The sequence below is a fragment of the Hyla sarda genome, chromosome 3, assembly GCF_029499605.1.
Source record: "Hyla sarda isolate aHylSar1 chromosome 3, aHylSar1.hap1, whole genome shotgun sequence".
Lineage (NCBI taxonomy): Eukaryota > Metazoa > Chordata > Amphibia > Anura > Hylidae > Hyla > Hyla sarda.
Genome location: NC_079191.1, coordinates 30,019,977 through 30,040,881, shown reverse-complemented (window position 1 = coordinate 30,040,881; position 20,905 = coordinate 30,019,977). Strand labels below are relative to the sequence as shown.

Below are 20,905 nucleotides of genomic sequence, written 5' to 3'. Positions count from 1 at the left end.
CAGGCAAATCCCTACGGATAGGGTATCCTTTAGCACAATGGATAAGTCCAGTGATCTGGCAACGGGAATAGATCTAATAGTCCGGTATTGGCAAATGGACAATGGGGATTAAGGATATTCCCTGTGGAGATTTGATTTGATCGATCGTGGTGTAATTATGAATACTCCCTGAGGTTTCTATTGTCAATCATTGTTGCCTTATTTTTATTCTAACACTGTGCACTGGCCCTGCGGCTGTAATCTTTTTTAATCCTTGAGTTTTGGAATTTATATTAATTTATTATTGATATTGTTTATTAAATTTAAACATTCTTATATTGGTCTGTAAGTTCATTCTTTTCCATATTGTACCACACATCCACCGTACAATCTCTTTGAGTTGTGCTGAGGACTGAGTACTCTTCTTTTTTACATGTTACCTTATTTATTCTACGTTGGGTGACAGAACAACCCAGTTAACCTTGCATATTTTTTCTGTGAGCTACACTCATCTATATGTTTTTGTTTACATTCACCCATTTGTGAAGTGCTCCAGAAATATGATGGATGTGTGGTCTCATTTGGAAAAGAAAAAAATATCAATTGAAGAGGTGAGTAGAAGCCTTGACAGAGGAATTGCTGTGGATATAGTGTTTCTGGATTTTGCCAAAGCGTTTGACACTGTCCTTCACAGACGTCTGACAGGTAAGTTAAGGTCCTTGGGCTTGGAAACTTTAGTTTGTAACTGGATTAAACACTGGCTCATGGATCGTACCCAGAGAGTGGTGGTCAATGATTCGTACTCTGATTGGTCCCCGGTTATTCGTGGTGTACCCCAAGGTTCAGTACTGGGCCCGCTGCTGTTTAATTTATTTATCAATGATATAGAGGATGGTATTAACAGCTCTGTTTCTATCTTTGCAGATGACACCAAGCTTTGTAGCACGGTACAGTCTATAGAGGATGTGCATAGGTTACAAGATGACTTGGATAGACTAAGTGTCTGGGCATCCACTTGGCAAATGAGGTTCAATGTGGATAAATGTAAAGTTATGCATCTGGGTACTAAGAACATGTATGCATCGTATGTCTTAGGGGGGATTAAACTGTCAGAGTCACTGGTAGAGAAGGATCTGGGTGTACTTGTAGATCACAGACTACAGAATAGCATGCAATGTCAGGCTGCTGCTTCCAAAGCCGGCAGGATATTGTCATGTATAAAAAGAGGCATGGACTCAAGGGACAGGGACATAATACTCCCCCTTTATAAATCATTGGTACGGCCTAACTTGGAATATGCTGTTCAGTTTTGGTCGCCTGTTCATAAAAGGGACAATGCGGAGTTGGAAAGGGTGCAGAGACACGCGACTAAACTAATATGGGGCATGGAACATCTTAGCTATGAGGAGCGATTAAAGGAGTTACAATTGTTTAGTCTTGAGAAGAGACGTTTAAGGGGGGATATGATAAACGTATATAAGTATATAAATGGCCCATACAAAAAATATGGAGAAAAACTGTTCCAGGTTAACCCCCCCCAAAGGACGACACGCCTTCTTTACCATGAGGACTGTGAATTTATGGAACGGTCTACCTCAGGAACTGGTCACAGCAGGAACAATTAACAGCTTTAAAACAGGGTTAGATACATTCCTGGAACAAAATAACATTAATGCTTATGCAGAATTATAAAACAACATCCCTTTCCCTTATCCCCTTACACCCTTCCCTTCAATTCCGTGGTTGGACTTGATGGACGTATGTCTTTTTTCAACCATACTAACTATGTAACTATGTAACTATGTATACATTTGATCAAGATATTGAAGCTACACATATAGCAACCACTAACTTAACTCAAACTCATAAAAAGTTAGAAACCATCTTGTCCAAGAGACGTCGTAATCAATGGGAGGTGAAAAGCCTCTCACATCTCTTGGACATAGATGTTATCCCTAAGGGACTGTTAATTACTAAAATACCAGCAGGAGATTTGGATGGTGTAGAGTTTAACCAGATTTGGGAAACTAAACTTAGGGAACAATCCAAATAATTAGTGAAACTGATTATCAAAAGGAGACAGGAACTTATACAAGAATTGGATAAAGAGATAGGCACCATTAAAATAGATCTAGATAAATTTGAAAAAAATCAAGAATTCCAAATACATCAAGAAATCATTTGTGCCAAATTAGATAAATTGGAGTCAGAGATTGTTAATAGGAAAACAAAAAAACTTATGTGGCAGACAGCGAAAAACCCAATTAAACAGCCTGTGTATTCGGATAATCCACATCCAATTACACTTGAGAACAGATATGCTCCTTTAGCTGAGAAATTTTTTTTGGAAGAAGGCCAGACCCACAGGGCCCTACCTTACTTAAATCACCATCACAAACAATACGAGAGAAAACAGGAATCACCTCATTACACATACAGAAAACCGTATCACCATTATCAACGATATACCAAATACCGTCGTCATCCATATCAACACAAGACTTACCAGTCTCCCTCCCGTTCACATCGCTATCATCAAACACCATATCCTCATACTACATGTTACAACACATCACAAGTACCTCAACACAGGAGAATGCCTCCAATCATTACAATCAGAATTCACAAATGACCCAGTCCCAGTCATACCATTTTCAGGCACAGTCGAAGAATTATCAGGATCCCAGGCAGCTGGACCCTACAGACCTCACAACTCCACAAAAAAGAGGCTACGTAGGGGAACAAGACGACAGAGACAACAGAGTGCAACCACCGTCAAAAATAGGGAAAACATATTAGTGAATACCATCATTAATTTAAGTGACCATACCCTTACCAGAGTACAAGAAAAATTGCCCTTAATAAGGGTTTGAAATTTGCACCTGATTATCCTTTAAAAAAATGTGATGTCAATATAGGTGTTGAAAAATGTGTTCAAAATTTATGTCTGAAAATATACTACCTAAAACATCCTGTAGAACATGATAAACGAACATCTAAATACATACATACAGAGTGTAAACCGAAGTCCTGGTTCTACCAAAAAACAGAAATGGGCCCAGACCTCATGTCATTTAAAAAATCGGTAGAAAGTGACTTGAGAACTCTTGGCCACACAAAAAGAAAAATTTACAATGTAAGTTTAAAAGAGAAGAAAGCGATCCTAGAGTTGCAATCTTTGGCTGGTGTGATAATACGTCCCGCTGATAAAGGCAGGGTGGTGGTATTACTAAATACCAAAGATTATAATGATGAATGCCTACGTCCGCTTCAGGACCCCCTGACATATGGCAAGCTGGAATCGGATCCCACCACACAGTTTAGTTCAGAACTTCACATACTTTCTCAACAGGCTTTACAAGATGGTATTATCACTGAGAATGAGTCGAAGTTCATACTGGGCACCCCTGAACGTTTGCCCGTCTTTTATTGTTTACCCAAAACTCACAAAGACCTTCACTATCCACCTGAGAGACCCATTGTTTCTGGTATTGGTTCTATCACTTCTAATTTATCACAATATATTGATCAATTCCTCCAACCTTTTGTTAAATGCACAGACTATTATTTAAAGGACACTACTCACATTATAAATTTATTGGAAGAAATCATGTGGTCACCAGATTTTATTTTAGCCACTCTAGATGTTAGTTCACTTTACACTGTTATAGAACACAAACTTGGTATCTCAGCAGTGGGTAGATTTTTGAGGAAGGGTAATATTCAACCGGAACAGATTAACTATATCACAACAGCAATAGAATACATTCTCACTCACAATTATTTTTATTTTGAGGGCAATTATTATTTACAGTTAACAGGTACGGCGATGGGCACCATGTTCGCGCCGAGTTATGCCAACCTTTTCATGGCATCATGGGAGGAGGACAACATCTCCCCCATACTCGGCGCAAACCTGGTGCTCTGGAAACGCTATATTGACGACATTATTTTGATTTTGCGGGGTGCCCAGTGTGAACTTGAAAAATGTATTTCCCAATTGAACTGTTATAATCATAATCTTAAATTCACTTCCCCAATAAGCAAAGAAAAAATAGAATTTTTGGATTTGGAGATATTCCCTGTTGAAACTAAAATTCATTGTAAAACTTACACAAAACCTATTGCTAAAAATAGTTTTATAAAATTAGATAGTTGCCACCTACCTAGGTGGTTAATTAAAGTCCCAAAAGGTCAGCTCAGAAGACTTAAACGTAATTGTACACTAGACCCATATTTTCAGGAGGAAGCCAAACATCTAACCCAGCAATTTTTGGATAAACAATATCCTCCTAGTATCCTGGAAAGATCTCTAGATCAGGTCAACGAGGATCTTTCTTCGAGGAGAAGGCTAAAAATCCTGAAAATATGGATCAACAAATAAAAATTATTCTCCCATTTAATAGGGAATATCAAAAAGTGGAAGGAATAATTTTTAAACATTGGCATTTAATTCAAGAAGATAGGCTAATAGGAAACTTAATACCATCCACACCCCAAATTGTATACAGACGGGCTCCAAATTTGGGGATCACTGTAGCCCCCACTATTAAACATCCCCAGAAAAAAGATACTTCTCAGACCTTGTTATCCACCAAAGGCTTTTTTGGGTGTAGATCCTGTTCTGGCTGCCAGGTAACAGGGGGCCCCCAAAAAAGTCAAAGAAAATCAGTCCACAGCCAATCCATTTAAATGGAAAATCCCAGAACATATCACTAGCAACTCTAGGGGGGTCTTTTATGTTCTGCAGTGTAGTTGCTCCAAGCAATACATAGGCAGGACCAAACGACCCCTTAAAGTCAGAATTTCGGAACATATATACAATATAAAAAAAGGTTGTTTGAAACACCCTTTATCTAACCATTTTTTCCAATATCATAATAAGGATCCCTCAGGGTTGTTTTTTGCAGACATTATGAAATTATTAAGAAAGACTGGCGGGGGGGGGGGGGCTTTTTGAATAAAATGTCCAAGGCTGAAAGCCAAACATTTTTCGAATTCGGTAGTATGGAACCCAGAGGACTCAACTCCAATTTAGAAATCTTTGGGTTTCTTTAGGTGCCTCTTTCTTTATCCCAATCCTTCATGTTTTACTATTATTCTATTTTTGTCTTTATTTTTATTATATATATATATATATATATATATATATATATATATATATATATATTTTTTTTTTTTCATATTTTTTTTTTTTCATTTTTATTTTTATATTCATTTATTTTTATATCTATTTTTATTTATATTTATTTATTTTTATTTTTAATTTTATTTACATTTATTTTTATTTATTTGCATTTGCACTCCTATTTATTTAATTCTATGTATATTCCTGTATTGCTGTTACGCCGAGCGCTCCGGGTCCCCGCTCCTCCCCGGAGCGCTCGCTTCACTCTCCCCGCGGCAGCGCTCCGGTCACGTCCTCTGACCCGGGGCGCTGCGATTCCGCTGCCAGCCGGGATGCGATTCGCGATGCGGGTAGCGCCCGCTCGCGATGCGCACCCCGGCTCCCCTACCTGACTCGCTCTCCGTCTGTTCTGTCCCGGCGCGCGCGGCCCCGCTCCCTAGGGCGCGCGCGCGCCGGGTCTCTGCGATTTAAAGGGCCACTGCGCCGCTGATTGGCGCAGTGGTTCCAATTAGTGTTTACACCTGTGCACTTCCCTATATCACCTCACTTCCCCTTCACTCCCTCGCCGGATCTTGTTGCCTTAGTGCCAGTGAAAGCGTTCCTTGTGTGTTCCTTGCCTGTGTTTCCAGACCTTCTGCCGTTGCCCCTGACTACGATCCTTGCTGCCTGCCCCGACCTTCTGCTACGTCCGACCTTGCTTTTGCCTACTCCCTTGTACCGCGCCTATCTTCAGCAGCCAGAGAGGTGAGCCGTTGCTAGTGGATACGACCTGGTCACTACCGCCGCAGCAAGACCATCCCGCTTTGCGGCGGGCTCTGGTGAAAACCAGTAGTGGCTTAGAACCGGTCCACTAGCACGGTCCACGCCAATCCCTCTCTGGCACAGAGGATCCACTACCTGCCAGCCGGCATCGTGACAGTAGATCCGGCCATGGATCCCGCTGAAGTTCCTCTGCCAGTTGTCGCTGACCTCACCACGGTGGTCGCCCAGCAGTCACAACAGATAGCGCAACAAGGCCAACAGCTGTCTCAACTGACCGTTATGCTACAACAGTTACTACCACAGCTTCAGCAGTCATCTCCTCCGCCAGCTCCTGCACCTCCTCCGCAGCGAGTGGCCGCTCCTGGGATACGCTTATCCTTGCCGGATAAATTTGATGGGGACTCTAAGCTTTGCCGTGGCTTTCTTTCCCAATGTTCCCTGCATCTGGAGATGATGTCGGACCTGTTTCCCACTGAAAGGTCTAAGGTGGCTTTCGTAGTCAGCCTTCTGTCCGGAAAAGCCCTGTCATGGGCCACACCGCTCTGGGACCGCAATGACCCCGTCACTGCCTCTGTACACTCCTTCTTCTCGGAAATCCGAAGTGTCTTTGAGGAACCTGCCCGAGCCTCTTCTGCTGAGACTGCCCTGTTGAACCTGGTCCAGGGTAATTCTTCCGTTGGCGAGTATGCCGTACAATTCCGTACTCTTGCTTCAGAATTGTCCTGGAATAATGAGGCCCTCTGCGCGACCTTCAAAAAAGGCCTATCCAGCAACATTAAAGATGTTCTGGCCGCACGAGAAATTCCTGCTAATCTACATGAACTTATTCACCTAGCCACTCGCATTGACATGCGTTTTTCCGAAAGGCGTCAGGAACTCCGCCAAGATATGGACTCTGTTCGCACGAGGCGTTTCTTCTCCTCGGCTCCTCTCTCCTCTGGTCCCCTGCAATCTGTTCCTGTGCCTCCCGCCGTGGAGGCTATGCAGGTCGACCGGTCTCGCCTGACACCTCAAGAGAGGACACGACGCCGTATGGAGAACCTCTGCCTGTACTGTGCTAGTACCGAACACTTCCTGAGAGATTGTCCTATCCGTCCTCCCCGCCTGGAAAGACGTACGCTGACTCCGCACAAAGGTGAGACAGTCCTTGATGTCTACTCAGCTTCTCCACGTCTTACTGTGCCTGTGCGGATGTCTGCCTCTGCCTTCTCCTTCTCTACAGTGGCCTTCTTGGACTCTGGATCTGCAGGAAATTTTATTTTGGCCTCTCTCGTCAACAGGTTCAACATCCCGGTGACCAGTCTTGCCAGACCCCTCTACATAAATTGTGTAAATAATGAAAGATTGGACTGTACCATACGTTTCCGCACGGAGCCCCTTCTTATGAGCATCGGATCTCATCATGAGAGGATTGAACTTTTGGTCCTCCCCAATTGCACCTCGGAAATTCTCCTTGGACTTCCCTGGCTTCAACTTCATTCCCCTACCCTGGATTGGTCCACTGGGGAGATCAAGAGTTGGGGGTCCTCTTGTTCCAAGAACTGTCTAAAACCGGTTCCCAGTAACCCTTGCCGTAACTCTGTGGTTCCTCCAGTAACCGGTCTCCCTAAGGCCTATATGGACTTTGCGGATGTTTTCTGCAAAAAACAAGCTGAGACTCTACCTCCTCACAGGCCTTATGATTGCCCTATCGACCTCCTCCCGGGCACTACTCCACCCCGGGGCAGAATTTATCCTCTCTCTGCCCCAGAGACTCTTGCCATGTCCGAATACGTCCAGGAGAATCTAAAAAAGGGCTTTATCCGTAAATCCTCCTCTCCTGCCGGAGCCGGATTTTTCTTTGTGTCCAAAAAGGATGGCTCCCTACGTCCTTGCATTGACTACCGCGGTCTTAATAAAATCACGGTTAAGAACCGCTACCCCTTACCCCTCATCTCTGAACTCTTTGATCGCCTCCAAGGTGCCCACATCTTCACTAAATTGGACTTAAGAGGCGCCTATAACCTCATCCGCATCAGAGAGGGGGACGAGTGGAAAACGGCATTTAACACCAGAGATGGACACTTTGAGTATCTGGTCATGCCCTTTGGACTGTGCAACGCCCCTGCCGTCTTCCAAGACTTTGTCAATGAAATTTTTCGTGATCTGTTATACTCCTGTGTTGTTGTATATCTGGACGATATCCTAATTTTTTCTGCCAATCTAGAAGAACACCGCCAGCATGTCCGTATGGTTCTTCAGAGACTTCGTGACAACCAACTCTATGCCAAAATTGAGAAATGTCTGTTTGAATGCCAATCTCTTCCTTTTCTAGGATATTTGGTCTCTGGCCAGGGACTACAGATGGATCCAGACAAACTCTCTGCCGTCTTAGATTGGCCACGCCCCTCCGGACTCCGTGCTATCCAACGCTTTTTGGGGTTCGCCAATTATTACAGGCAATTTATTCCACATTTTTCTACCATTGTGGCTCCTATCGTGGCTTTAACCAAAAAAAATGCTGATCCCAAGTCCTGGCCTCCTCAAGCAGAAGACGCCTTTAAACGACTCAAGTCTGCCTTTTCTTCGGCTCCCGTCCTCTCCAGACCTGACCCTTCCAAACCCTTCCTATTGGAGGTTGATGCCTCCTCAGTGGGAGCTGGAGCTGTTCTTCTACAAAAAAATTCTTCCGGGCATGCTGTCACTTGTGGTTTTTTCTCTAGGACCTTCTCTCCAGCGGAGAGGAACTACTCCATCGGGGATCGAGAGCTTCTAGCCATTAAATTAGCACTTGAGGAATGGAGGCATCTGCTGGAGGGATCAAGTTCTCCTGTTATTATCTACACCGACCACAAGAACCTCTCCTACCTCCAGTCTGCCCAACGGCTGAATCCTCGCCAGGCCCGGTGGTCTCTGTTCTTTGCCCGATTTAATTTTGAGATTCACTTTCGTCCTGCCGATAAGAACATTAGGGCCGATGCTCTCTCTCGTTCCTCGGATGCCTCAGAAGTTGAACTCTCTCCGCAACACATCATTCCACCTGACTGCCTGATCTCCACTTCTCCTGCCTCCATCAGGCAGACTCCTCCAGGAAAGACCTTTGTTTCTCCTCGCCAACGCCTCGGAATCCTCAAATGGGGTCACTCCTCCCATCTCGCAGGTCATGCGGGTATCAAGAAATCTGTGCAACTCATCTCCCGCTTCTATTGGTGGCCGACTCTGGAGACGGATGTTGTGGACTTTGTGCGAGCCTGCACTATCTGTGCCCGGGATAAGACTCCTCGCCAGAAGCCCGCTGGTTTTCTTCATCCTCTGCCTGTCCCCGAACAGCCTTGGTCTCTGATTGGTATGGATTTTATTACTGATTTACCCCCTTCCCGTGGCAACACTGTTATTTGGGTGGTCGTTGATCGATTCTCCAAAATGGCACATTTCATCCCTCTTCCTGGTCTTCCTTCTGCGCCTCAGTTGGCTAAACAATTTTTTGTACACATTTTTCGTCTTCACGGATTGCCTACGCAGATTGTCTCGGATAGAGGCGTCCAATTCGTGTCTAAATTCTGGAGGGCTCTCTGTAAACAACTCAAGATTAAATTAAATTTTTCTTCTGCATATCATCCCCAGTCCAATGGACAAGTAGAAAGGATTAACCAGATCTTGGGTGATTATTTGCGACATTTTGTTTCCTCCCGCCAGGATGACTGGGCAGATCTCCTCCCATGGGCCGAATTCTCGTATAACTTCAGGGTCTCTGAGTCTTCCTCCAAATCCCCATTTTTCGTGGTGTACGGCCGTCACCCTCTTCCCCCCCTCCCTACTCCCTTGCCCTCTGGTCTGCCCGCTGTGGATGAAATTTCTCGTGACCTTTCCATCATATGGAGAGAGACCCAAAATTCTCTCTTACAGGCTTCATCACGCATGAAGAAGTTCGCGGATAAGAAAAGAAGAGCTCCCCCCGTTTTTTCCCCTGGAGACAAGGTATGGCTCTCCGCTAAATATGTCCGCTTCCGTGTCCCTAGCTACAAGTTGGGACCACGCTATCTTGGTCCTTTCAAAATTTTGTGTCAAATTAATCCTGTCTCTTATAAACTTCTTCTTCCTCCCTCTCTTCGTATCCCTAATGCCTTTCACGTCTCTCTTCTCAAACCACTCATCCTCAACCGTTTTTCTCCCAAGTCTGTTCCTCCCACTCCTGTTTCCGGCTCCTCGGACATCTTCTCGGTCAAAGAAATTTTAGCTGCCAAAAAGGTCAGAGGGAGAAATTTTTTTTTAGTGGACTGGGAGGGTTGTGGTCCTGAAGAGAGATCCTGGGAACCTGAGGACAACATCCTAGACAAAAGTCTGCTCCTCAGGTTCTCAGGCTCTAAGAAGAGGGGGAGACCCAAGGGGGGGGGTACTGTTACGCCGAGCGCTCCGGGTCCCCGCTCCTCCCCGGAGCGCTCGCTTCACTCTCCCCGCGGCAGCGCTCCGGTCACGTCCTCTGACCCGGGGCGCTGCGATTCCGCTGCCAGCCGGGATGCGATTCGCGATGCGGGTAGCGCCCGCTCGCGATGCGCACCCCGGCTCCCCTACCTGACTCGCTCTCCGTCTGTTCTGTCCCGGCGCGCGCGGCCCCGCTCCCTAGGGCGCGCGCGCGCCGGGTCTCTGCGATTTAAAGGGCCACTGCGCCGCTGATTGGCGCAGTGGTTCCAATTAGTGTTTACACCTGTGCACTTCCCTATATCACCTCACTTCCCCTTCACTCCCTCGCCGGATCTTGTTGCCTTAGTGCCAGTGAAAGCGTTCCTTGTGTGTTCCTTGCCTGTGTTTCCAGACCTTCTGCCGTTGCCCCTGACTACGATCCTTGCTGCCTGCCCCGACCTTCTGCTACGTCCGACCTTGCTTTTGCCTACTCCCTTGTACCGCGCCTATCTTCAGCAGCCAGAGAGGTGAGCCGTTGCTAGTGGATACGACCTGGTCACTACCGCCGCAGCAAGACCATCCCGCTTTGCGGCGGGCTCTGGTGAAAACCAGTAGTGGCTTAGAACCGGTCCACTAGCACGGTCCACGCCAATCCCTCTCTGGCACAGAGGATCCACTACCTGCCAGCCGGCATCGTGACAATTGCATTTTTCCCATTATTCCCATTATTTATATGTACTGAGATCTATATTTATTTCGTTCCTGTGCTGGTACCTTCGTACTAGCTTTATACATTCTATGTAATTGCCATAGCTATATCTTCCATGTTTTACCATTTATCGAATCCATTCCATATCTTAAGAGAAACCTGAAATGAATCACAGGTGTTGTACTTCCAGGCCATATAAGAATACAAAGAACTTACTATTCTATCATACCATTTACCACTGAGGAAGGGGTTGGAGCGGTTTATGCCCATTCATATACCCTGAAACGTGTTTGGTGCTTTATTTTTTCTCATTTTATGTTATTTTATTTATTTGTTTTATTCTATCTATATAGACCAAGCGTTCTTACTACAAAAACCCTAGAGAGACTTTGATCAATTTTTAAAATCACCACAGGGAATATCCTTAATCCCCATTGTCCATTTGCCAATACCGGACTATTGGATCTATTCCCGTTGACAGATCACTGGAATTATCCATTGTGCCAAAGGATACCCTATCTGTAGGGATTTGCCTGTACAAGGGACATTTTATTTTGGCATTATCTTAACGGCTATACCGGATTATTGGACTTACCCTTCAGCGCCCACACCACGGAATCCATCCGTACGGGATTTCTTCATTGGTGGCTATCTACACCATCACCTGAGCATTGTCGCAACCATTGCACCACTGTGAAGCAGGCCGAATCCATCTGATCAGCTGATTGCCAGACACGTGACCACCCACCCACTACATCAGACGTCGAGAGCTTGCGGCGGCGGTTGCACTTGCCGGTGCTCCAGCCGTTTTTAGCTAGAGCACCATTACTGGGTCCATCGCGGAGTGGGTGAGTGGCACGCAAGTGCATGTGTCTTTTTTCCTTAATAGGATCTCCATCGGCACAGCAGATCTCCAGCCAAGCTTCCAGTATTACTACATCGAAACAGGTGCTCACCATTCCCCGCACAGAACTTTCAGCTATATTCCTGGGACATTATACCTACTGTCCATCTATTCTTTTAGGACGGACACAGATACCCCTTTAGAACAATTATTCTATATTTTTCTGTACAGGTTTAGAATGTTATAGTTGTTGCAATCCACCTAAATTTATTGCCATATTTTGCTACATTTATTCTATGTTGCATGCAACTTATACATATTGGGGGAGATTTATCAAAACCTGCCTAGACGAAAAGTTGCTGAGTTGCCCATAGCAACCAGATTGCCTCTTTCATTTTTTAAAAGGCCTGTGAAAAATGAAAGAAGCGATCTGATTGGTTGCTATGGGCAACTCAGCAATTTTTCCTCTGGACAGGTTTTGATAAATCTCCCCCATTGATTTTTTTGATCGATCATGGTGTAATTATGAATACTCTCTGAGGTTTCTATTGGCAAAACCTCTTCTTTTTTTACATTTTACCTTATTTATTCGCCATTGGGTGAGAGAATATCCCAGTTAACCTTGCATATTTTTTCTGTGAGCTACACTCATCTTTTTTTTTTTTGTTTATATTCACATCACAAAAACTACTAGAAATTGAAAATACGCTAAAGGGATGCCCCCCGCATAGACTAAAAATTTTTCATCAGCTGAGCAAATTCTCGAGTATTGCTTGACTGCCCCCTCCGGACAAACACCACCATCCAGTGCCCTCAACTGCAGCCAGGAACCGCACCCAGCCTGATCAGTCTTGTATCTACAAATCCGCAACTGAACCCCCTAGGGAACATTGAACATCATTGCGCAAAAGACTGCGGGGCCTGTACTCTGACATTGGATCAGTTTGCCCACCCGCAATGCACCAAATAAGGTCAAATGAAAAGCCAAGCAAAACAAAAAAGCCCTAATTTTCTGAAGAGTAAATACCAGCATTCACCAACAAAGCGAGCAAAACTTAATGAAATAGACCGATGACATGCCCTTTGCCCATCCCTCCTTTGCTTGCTGTACAGCAAAGTGCTTAGAAAACATCCAACCAATCCTGCAATTAAAAGGAAAACTAAGGCCAGCGAGATGACGACCCGCCACCACGACGGACAACCCCACACCCTTCAATTGCAGCAAATAATCCAAAGTCACTTTCAGGCAAAGTTCACTGAAAATGACTACCAACTACTGCCAGCCACTCTCTCCACGTCTTATCATGACCTGACCACATAGTAATCTTCACCGAGGAGGAAATCAAAGGTATTAAAGGAGAAGTATCATTTAAAAAAACGTTCCCCTATCCAAAGGATAGGGGATAAGTTTTAGATTGCAGGGGTCCGAGCACTCGGGCCCGCGCAATTTCTTGTTTGGAGCCCCAGCTCAACTTCACAACACCCGCCCGAAGCAGAGGCCGCCACTCCCCCTCCTTATAGCTCTATAGGAGAGCCGTTCGGCAATCTTCGGCTAGAGGGGGGGGGTGGCGTCCCCCGCATTCGGGCAGGGGTCATGATGCACCGCTGTGGAGGAGAACAGGGGCTCCAAGCAGGAGATCGCAGGGGGCCCAAGTGCTTGGACCCCCTGTGATCTTAAACTTATCCTCTATCCTTTGGATAGGGGATAAGTTTTCTTACATGATACTTCTTCTTTGACCCTGCTTTACCTGCTCTCATCATAAACTCAGACAACGCAGACCCTACTGAGCTGCTTCCGTAATCAGCAACCAGAATTCCTGGGAGCAAAAACAAGATAAAGCACCAGCAATACTGTTGTCCACTCCGGGAGCGTGGAGAGCCCTAAACATAATAGTGAAATCCAAGCACCGTAGTAGGAGATGACAAAGAAGAGGAAGCACAGGTGGGGGAAAGACTATTAACACAGTGCACTACACTCATATTGGGGGAGATTTATCAAACCTGTCCAGAGGAAAAGTTGGTGAGTTGCCCATAGTAACCAATCAGATCCCTTCTTTAATTTTTCAAAGGCCTTTTCAAAAATAAAAGAAGCAATCTGATTGGTTGCGATCTGATTGGGCAATTCATCAGCTTTTCCTCTAGACAGGTTTTGATAAATCTCCCCATTGTCCACACCAAAAAAAAAAACCTTCCTGTTACAAAACCACTTGTCCTACAACTCCACAGCCACTATAATGGGAAAGAGCTCGAGAAGGGTTACTTTTTAACATAGACCATCTTCCCTCCACTCCACTGGCCTTGACAAGAAGCAACATCCTGGTACATGCTAAAACCTACACCGCTCAAAAAAAATAAAGGGAACACTAAGATAACACATCCTAGATCTGAATGAATGAACTAATCGTATGAAATACTTTCGTCTTTACATAGTTGAATGTGCTGACAACAAAATCACACAAAAATTATCAATGGAAATCAAATTTATCAACCCATGGAGGTCTGGATATGGAGTTACACTCAAAATCAAAGTGGAAAACCAGACTACAGGCTTATCCAACTTTCACGTAATGTCCTTAAAACAAGTTAAAATGAGGCTCAGTAGTGTGTGTGGCCTCCACGTGCCCGTATGACCTCCCTACAACACCTGGGCATGCTCCTGATGAGGTGGCGGATGGTCTCCTGAGGAATGTCCTCCCAGACCTGGACTAAAGCCTCTGCCAACTCCTGGACAGTCTGTGGTGAAACGTGGCGTTGAGACATGATGTCCAAGATGTGCTCAATCGGATTTAAGTCTGTGGCAATCACATGGAGGGTTGTGTGGCCCCCCAAAGAAATGCCACTCCACACCATTACTGACCCACCACCAAAACGGTCATGCTGGAGGATGTTGCAGGTAGCAGAAAGTTTAGTGTGAACCTGATTTAATCTGTGTAGAGCACAGGGCGCCTGTGAACGTTGGGACCTCATGCCACCTTCATGGAGTCTGTTTCTGACCGTTTGAGTGGACACATGCACATTTGTGGCCTGCTGGAAGTCATTTTGCAGGGCTCTGGAAGTGTTCCTCCTTGAACAAAGGCGGAGGTAGCAGTCCTGCTACTGGGTTGTTGCCCTCTTACAGCCTCCTCCACGTCTCCTGATGTACTGGCCTGTCTCCTGGTAGTATCTCCATGCTCTGGCCATTACGATGACAGACACAACAAACCTTCTTGCCTCAGATCGCATTGATGTGCCATCCTGGAGGAGCTGCACTACCTGAGCCACTTGTGTGGGTTGTAGACTCCGTCTCATGCTACCACTAGAGTGAAAGCACCGCCAGCATTCAAAGGTGACCAAAACATCAGCCAGGAAGCATAGGAACTGTGACGTGGTCTGTGGTCACCACCTGCAGAACCACTCCTTTATTGGGGGGGGGGGGGTCTTGCCTATCATTTCCACCTGTTGTCTGTTCCATTTGCACAACAGCATGTGAAATTGATTGTCAATCAGTGTTGCTTCCTGAGTGGACAGTGCAATTTCACAGAAGTGTGACTGACTTGAAGTTACATAGTGTTAAGTGTTCCCTTAATTTTTTTGAGCAGTGTACGAACAGGGCTAGTGCAAGGATTTTTGGCACTCTAGGCAAAAGCTAACTTTGCCGTCTCTTGACCCTACCCATTGGCTCCGCCCACATTACTGCTGGGGTGACACACTGTAGCAAACCTCCTCCTCATGGGGTGGATGTATGGAGTCCTTCCTGTACTTATCAGCTGTTGTACGCTCCAGAGGAAGTTCTTTTCTTTTTAAAATTCCTTTCTGTCTGACCACAGTGCTCTCTGCTGACACTTTTGTCCATTTTAGGAACTGTCCAGTGCAGAGGTTTACTATGGGGAATTGCTTCTGCTCTGGACAGTTCCTAAAATGGACAGAGGTGTCAGTAGAGAGCACTGTGGTCAGACAGAAAGGGGGGGAAAAAAAGAACTTCCTGTGGAACATATAGCTGCTGATAAGTACTGGAAGGATTAAGATTTTTAAATAGAAGCATTTTACAAATCTGTTTAACTTTCTGGCACTTGTTGATATAAAAAATATATTTCTAGGAGAGTAGTAGGCAGAGGTATGATTAGAGAAATTTGGGGGAGATTTCTTAAATCCTGTACAGAGGAAAAGTTGAACAGTTGCCCATAGCAACCAATTAGATCACTTCTTTTGCATTTCAGAGGTCAACTTTTCCTCTGCACAGGTTTTGAGAAATCTCAACTAATGCATATATATATATATATATATATATATATATATATATATATATAGTGTGTAGAGGAACATATGTCTTGTGGCCTGTGCCCCTTTCTTCTAGTGCTTGGGCCCAATATGTAATATTGCCACTATATGACCGAGCAGGGGCCCAGAGTAGGAGCGATGGAGGTGAGTACAGTTTTTTTTTTTTTCATACTGTACAGAATGGGCATAGTTAAAAAATAAAAATAAACCCTGCCAGATAGCCCCTTTGAAAAATTTCAGAATTTGGGAGCCCCACTTTGAACTTTGCCCAGGGCCACGCTTAGTCTAAAACCGGCCCTGACCCTGGCCTTTCTGTGCAGGTCATCCTGTACTCTGGAGCTGGAAAGCGAATAGATATTGGGGGAGATTTACCAAAACCTGCCCAGAGGAAAAGTTGCCCAGTTGCCCATAGCAACCAATCAGATTGTTTCTTTCATTTTGCAGAGGCCTTGTTAAAATTGAAAGAAGTAATCTGATTGGTTGCTATGGGCAACTGGGCAACTTTTCCTCTGGACAGGTTTTGATAAATCTCCCCCATTGTCCCTTGGGGGATCAGAAAATTTCGGACTGGCTCTGAGTGCTCTGTGGGAGCGTCCAATTGAGATGTCCTCTGCATAGAAACTACCAAGGATTTAGATGAATATTTAATTTTCACTGGACACCAGTGACTCCACAAGGTACATTCTCTGGAGGCCTTTAAAGGGGTACTCCACTGGCCAGCGTCCGGAACTAAATGTTCCGAACACTGTTTTTGCGCTACAGGGGTTGACCACGCCCCCGTGATGTCACGACCACGCCCTCTCTATGAAAGTCTATGGGAGGGGGCATGACATTCCGAACGCTGGCCAGTGGAGTACCTCTTTAATCCTCAAGTTATTTTGTTCATCTCAGTTATCATGGTCTTCCAACCAGTCAGCCATGGCATTAAGATGATTTTGGCACACCAAGAAAGATTGCGCTAAAGCTGAGGGAAAATTGGCAATTTCAGTTTGAGTGGCCTCCAGTTGCTCCACTCGTGCCCCTACTTGTATGACCTCATATTTCAAGTCCTGAAATTAAAGGGGTACTCCGCTGCTTTGCGTTTGGAGCAAACTGTTCTGAACATGGGAGCCGGTGCCGGGAGCTCGTGATGTCATAGCCCCGCCCCTCATGATGTCACGCCCCCTCAATGCAAGTCTATGGGAGGGGGCGTGACAGACGTCACGCCCCCTCCCATAGACTTGCATTGAGGGGGCAGGGCGTGATGTCACGAGGGGGGGGGGGACTATGATGTCACGAGCTCTCGGCTCCAGTGTTCGGAGCAGTTTGTTCCAAACGCTGAGCAGCGGAGTACCCCTTTAACGATCCAAGCGATCAAAGTTTCTTGAGAACAATTTGCTGATGAGTAATCTGACAAGGGGAGGTCAATCTTGATAAAGTGGTGAATCTCGAGGAATTTTAGGTGGAGTCATTGCTGACAGGGATAGCAAGTCCGAGGTTTGGTCAGAGGGGTCTGCAGAGGAGGGTCTCCTAAGGAGGTGGTCTAGATTTTTGGGTTTATGAGGTGCTGATGAAGCTTGTAGTTTTCCAGGGCAATCATGTTGCAGTCTCAAGTATGTAATTAGAAAAAAGAAGAAAGGTAGGTACAATAGGAGGAAGGCATCGAACGAGAACTGGTAATTAGGTTGTGTACCCTGTACAACCTCAGAGTAAATAGATGTGAAGAGAAAAGGTAACCGTTCTCTAGTAAGATCCTTGTATATATATATATGTATATATATATATATATATATATATATATATATATACATATATACATACACAAACACACACACACACATATATATATATATATATATATATATATATATATACACACACATATATATATATATATATATATATATATATATATATATATATACACACACATATATATATATACACACACATATATGTATACGCACACACACACACACATATATATACACATATATATATATATATATATATATATATATATATATATGCACACACACACACACATATATATATATATTCACACACACACACACACACACATATATATATATATATATATATATATATATATACACACACACATATGTACAATATTGATGTTGTATCCAATCAGTAGAAAAATTGAAATCAAATTACGTAATTAAAATATGTGCATTTATTTAGTATATGATTACAAGCTCAAGCTGTCTGCAGGGCCCTTGCAGAAGCTCACTGTATTTAAAAGTAAATAAAAATATTTCATAAAAAAAAAAACATGAAAATGATAAATGTATAAAACAGAATATAGTACTGCCACTTAAAGGGGTACTCCACTGGAAAACATTTTTTTTTTTTTTTTTTAAATCAGCTGGTGGCAGAAAGTTAATCAGAAATTAGTGTATTTGTAAAAAATCTTAATCCTTCCAATACTTATCAGCTGCTGTTATAATCCACAGGAAGTTCTTTTCTTTTTTGAATTTCCTTTCTGCCTGACCACAGTGCTCTCTGCTGACACCTCTGTCCATTTTAGGGACTGTCCAGAGCAGGAGAGGTTTTCTACGGGATTAGCTTGTACTCTGGACAGTTCCTGACATGGACAGAGGTGTCAGCAGAGAGCACTGTGGTCAGGCAGAAAGGAAATTCGAAAAGAAACGAACTTCCTGTGGATCCTAACAGCAGCTGATAAGTACTGGAAGGATTAAGATTTTTAAATAGAAATCATTTGCAAATCTGTTTATCTTTCTCGAACCAATTGATTTATAAAAAAAAAAAAAAAAAAAAATGTTTTCCAGTGGAGTACCCCTTTAAGTATAAAAATGAGTCCTCTTCAAAGCTTATCTAAGGGGATATTGCAAAGGTATGATAGTTCTAGTTCCAGAATGATTAGCAGAAAATCTTGTTTTCTGATCCTGGGAAAGCAGGGTTATGTTACAATTAGATGCTGTGCATATATTGGCGGTATAGTAGAATCCTACCTATGGTTCCAGCCGGATAGTGGTACCGCCCGTCCTGGTTGGCGATCCACTGTCACCGGTGAGCCTGGGGAGGGAGAGATCGCTGTGTTATGTCCGGAGTCGGAGAAGTCCTGTAGATGCTGCGGGCGGCGTCTTCCACGTGGGTTTAGCGCGCCGGGTGCTAAAGTCCTGTCTTTATGTCAGATAAGGATAAACTTAAAAGATCTTGAAGTGGCAGGGCTGTATTACTAGTAGGCTAGACTCGAAACGCGTCTAGCCTACTAGTAATTAGAACAACCTAATTACATAGCACAGCTATTAAAAAAGGAGCATAGCACGCGGAGCGTGCTATGCTCCTTTTTTAATAGCTGTGCTATGTAATTAGGTTGTTCTATCCATCTGCATCACATGCCCAGAGATCCTACCTCCATATAGCAGTTGGTTAACCCCTTAAATAAGGTAATAGCAGGTTAAGGCATCTTGGTGTGGCCTACACTGGCCCCACTGCCCCACTGCTGTAGATGTGGAGAATGTTATGGGTTCCCAATGAAGTAAACGGTATAACTAAAATGCAGTGGTAATAAATGGCCACAAGGTGGCAGTATAGAATAAAAAAAATAGAGCTACTTGCAAACCATTAGAGATGAGCGAACTTACAGTAAATTCGATTTGTCACGAACTTCTCGGCTCGGCAGTTGATGACTTATCCTGCATAAATGAGTTCAGCTTTCCGGTGCTCCGGTGGGCTGGAAAAGGTGGATACAGTCCTAGGAAAGAGTCTCCTAGGACTGTATCCACCTTTTCCAGCCCTCCGGAGCACCTGAAAGCTGAACTAATTTATGCAGGATAAAGTCATCGACTGCCGAGCCGAGAAGTTCGTGACGAATCGAATTGACTGTAAGTTCGCTCATCTCTACAAACCATGCTAATTTTTATAGACCTTGGGGGGACATTTATCCAAATCTGTGCAAAGGAAAAGTTGCCCAGTTGCCCATAGCAACCAATCAGATTGATTCTTTCATTTTGCAGAGGCCTTAAAAATAAATAAAAATGAAAGAAGCGAGCTGATTGGTTGCTATGGGCAATTGGGCAACTTTTCCTTTGCACAGGTTTTGATAAATCTCCCAGCTTGAGTTTTTGCAAGGAAGCCTCTAGCGGCAGAGTGACCACAACAGGGAGGATTTACTGGCCTCTAGGCCGGTGGCAGTTTATAGCCAGAAAGATCCGCAATGGGAGAGTCTGGTGTGCAGGTGAGTGGATGATGGTGGTAATAGTTATCTCTCCTTAGCAGTGATGGTAGACTTCTCCTCAGTGGGTTGGTAGAGCTGCTGGAGGTAGTCCGGGGAGCTATGCTGCGCTGTAGGTCTGATCAAGCAGCTGAGTTCATAATGTTGGTTAGGAGCCTTCAGAATTTGCAGCAGGGAGTATGGATGATAAAGGGCACCATACCAAAATCAGGGTGCCCGTTTGTGCAGGGAGGTCGTAGTGGTGGCCAGGTGCAGGCTGATTATCAGTCCTGACATGTGACTACCAGCTGTACAGAGGCAGGAAGTGCACATTGTTTAGGAGCCGCAGGAGTGCAATGACCATGCATGGATCAACAGGCATAACTCAATAACTACACCAAGGATTAAAGTAGGAGACCAATTGTTTTAAAGGGTACCTCTCATCAAATAAACTTTTGATATATTTTAGATTAATGAATGTTGAATAACTTTCCAATCGCATGTTAATGAAAAATATGCTTCTTTCTATTGTATTTTTCCCGATCAGTCCTGTCAGCAAGCATTTCTGACTCATGCTGGAGTCCTAAACACTCAGAGCTGCCAGCCTGCTTTGTTCACAGCCAAACAGGCTGTGAACAAAGCAGGCTGGCAGCTCTGAGTGTTCTC

General features: G+C 44.4%; 1 protein-coding gene across 9 annotated transcripts in view; it reads left to right on the top strand.

Annotated features, from left to right (window-relative positions):
• Positions 1-16,158: 16,158 nt before the first annotated feature.
• Positions 16,159-20,905, top strand: part of LOC130360520 (cysteine-rich venom protein ENH2-like) — a 75,295-nt gene continuing 70,548 nt past the window's right edge. For 5 of the 9 annotated variants that reach the window (XM_056563030.1, XM_056563029.1, XM_056563027.1 and 2 more), the window contains exon 1: positions 16,561-16,736. The gene's annotated coding sequence lies outside the window, so the exon portion shown is untranslated. Of the gene's footprint in view, positions 16,204-16,560; positions 16,737-20,134; positions 20,264-20,626; positions 20,649-20,905 lie in introns of those variants that run through there. The other 4 variants (XM_056563031.1, XM_056563024.1, XM_056563025.1 and 1 more) reach the window with 3 other exon arrangements.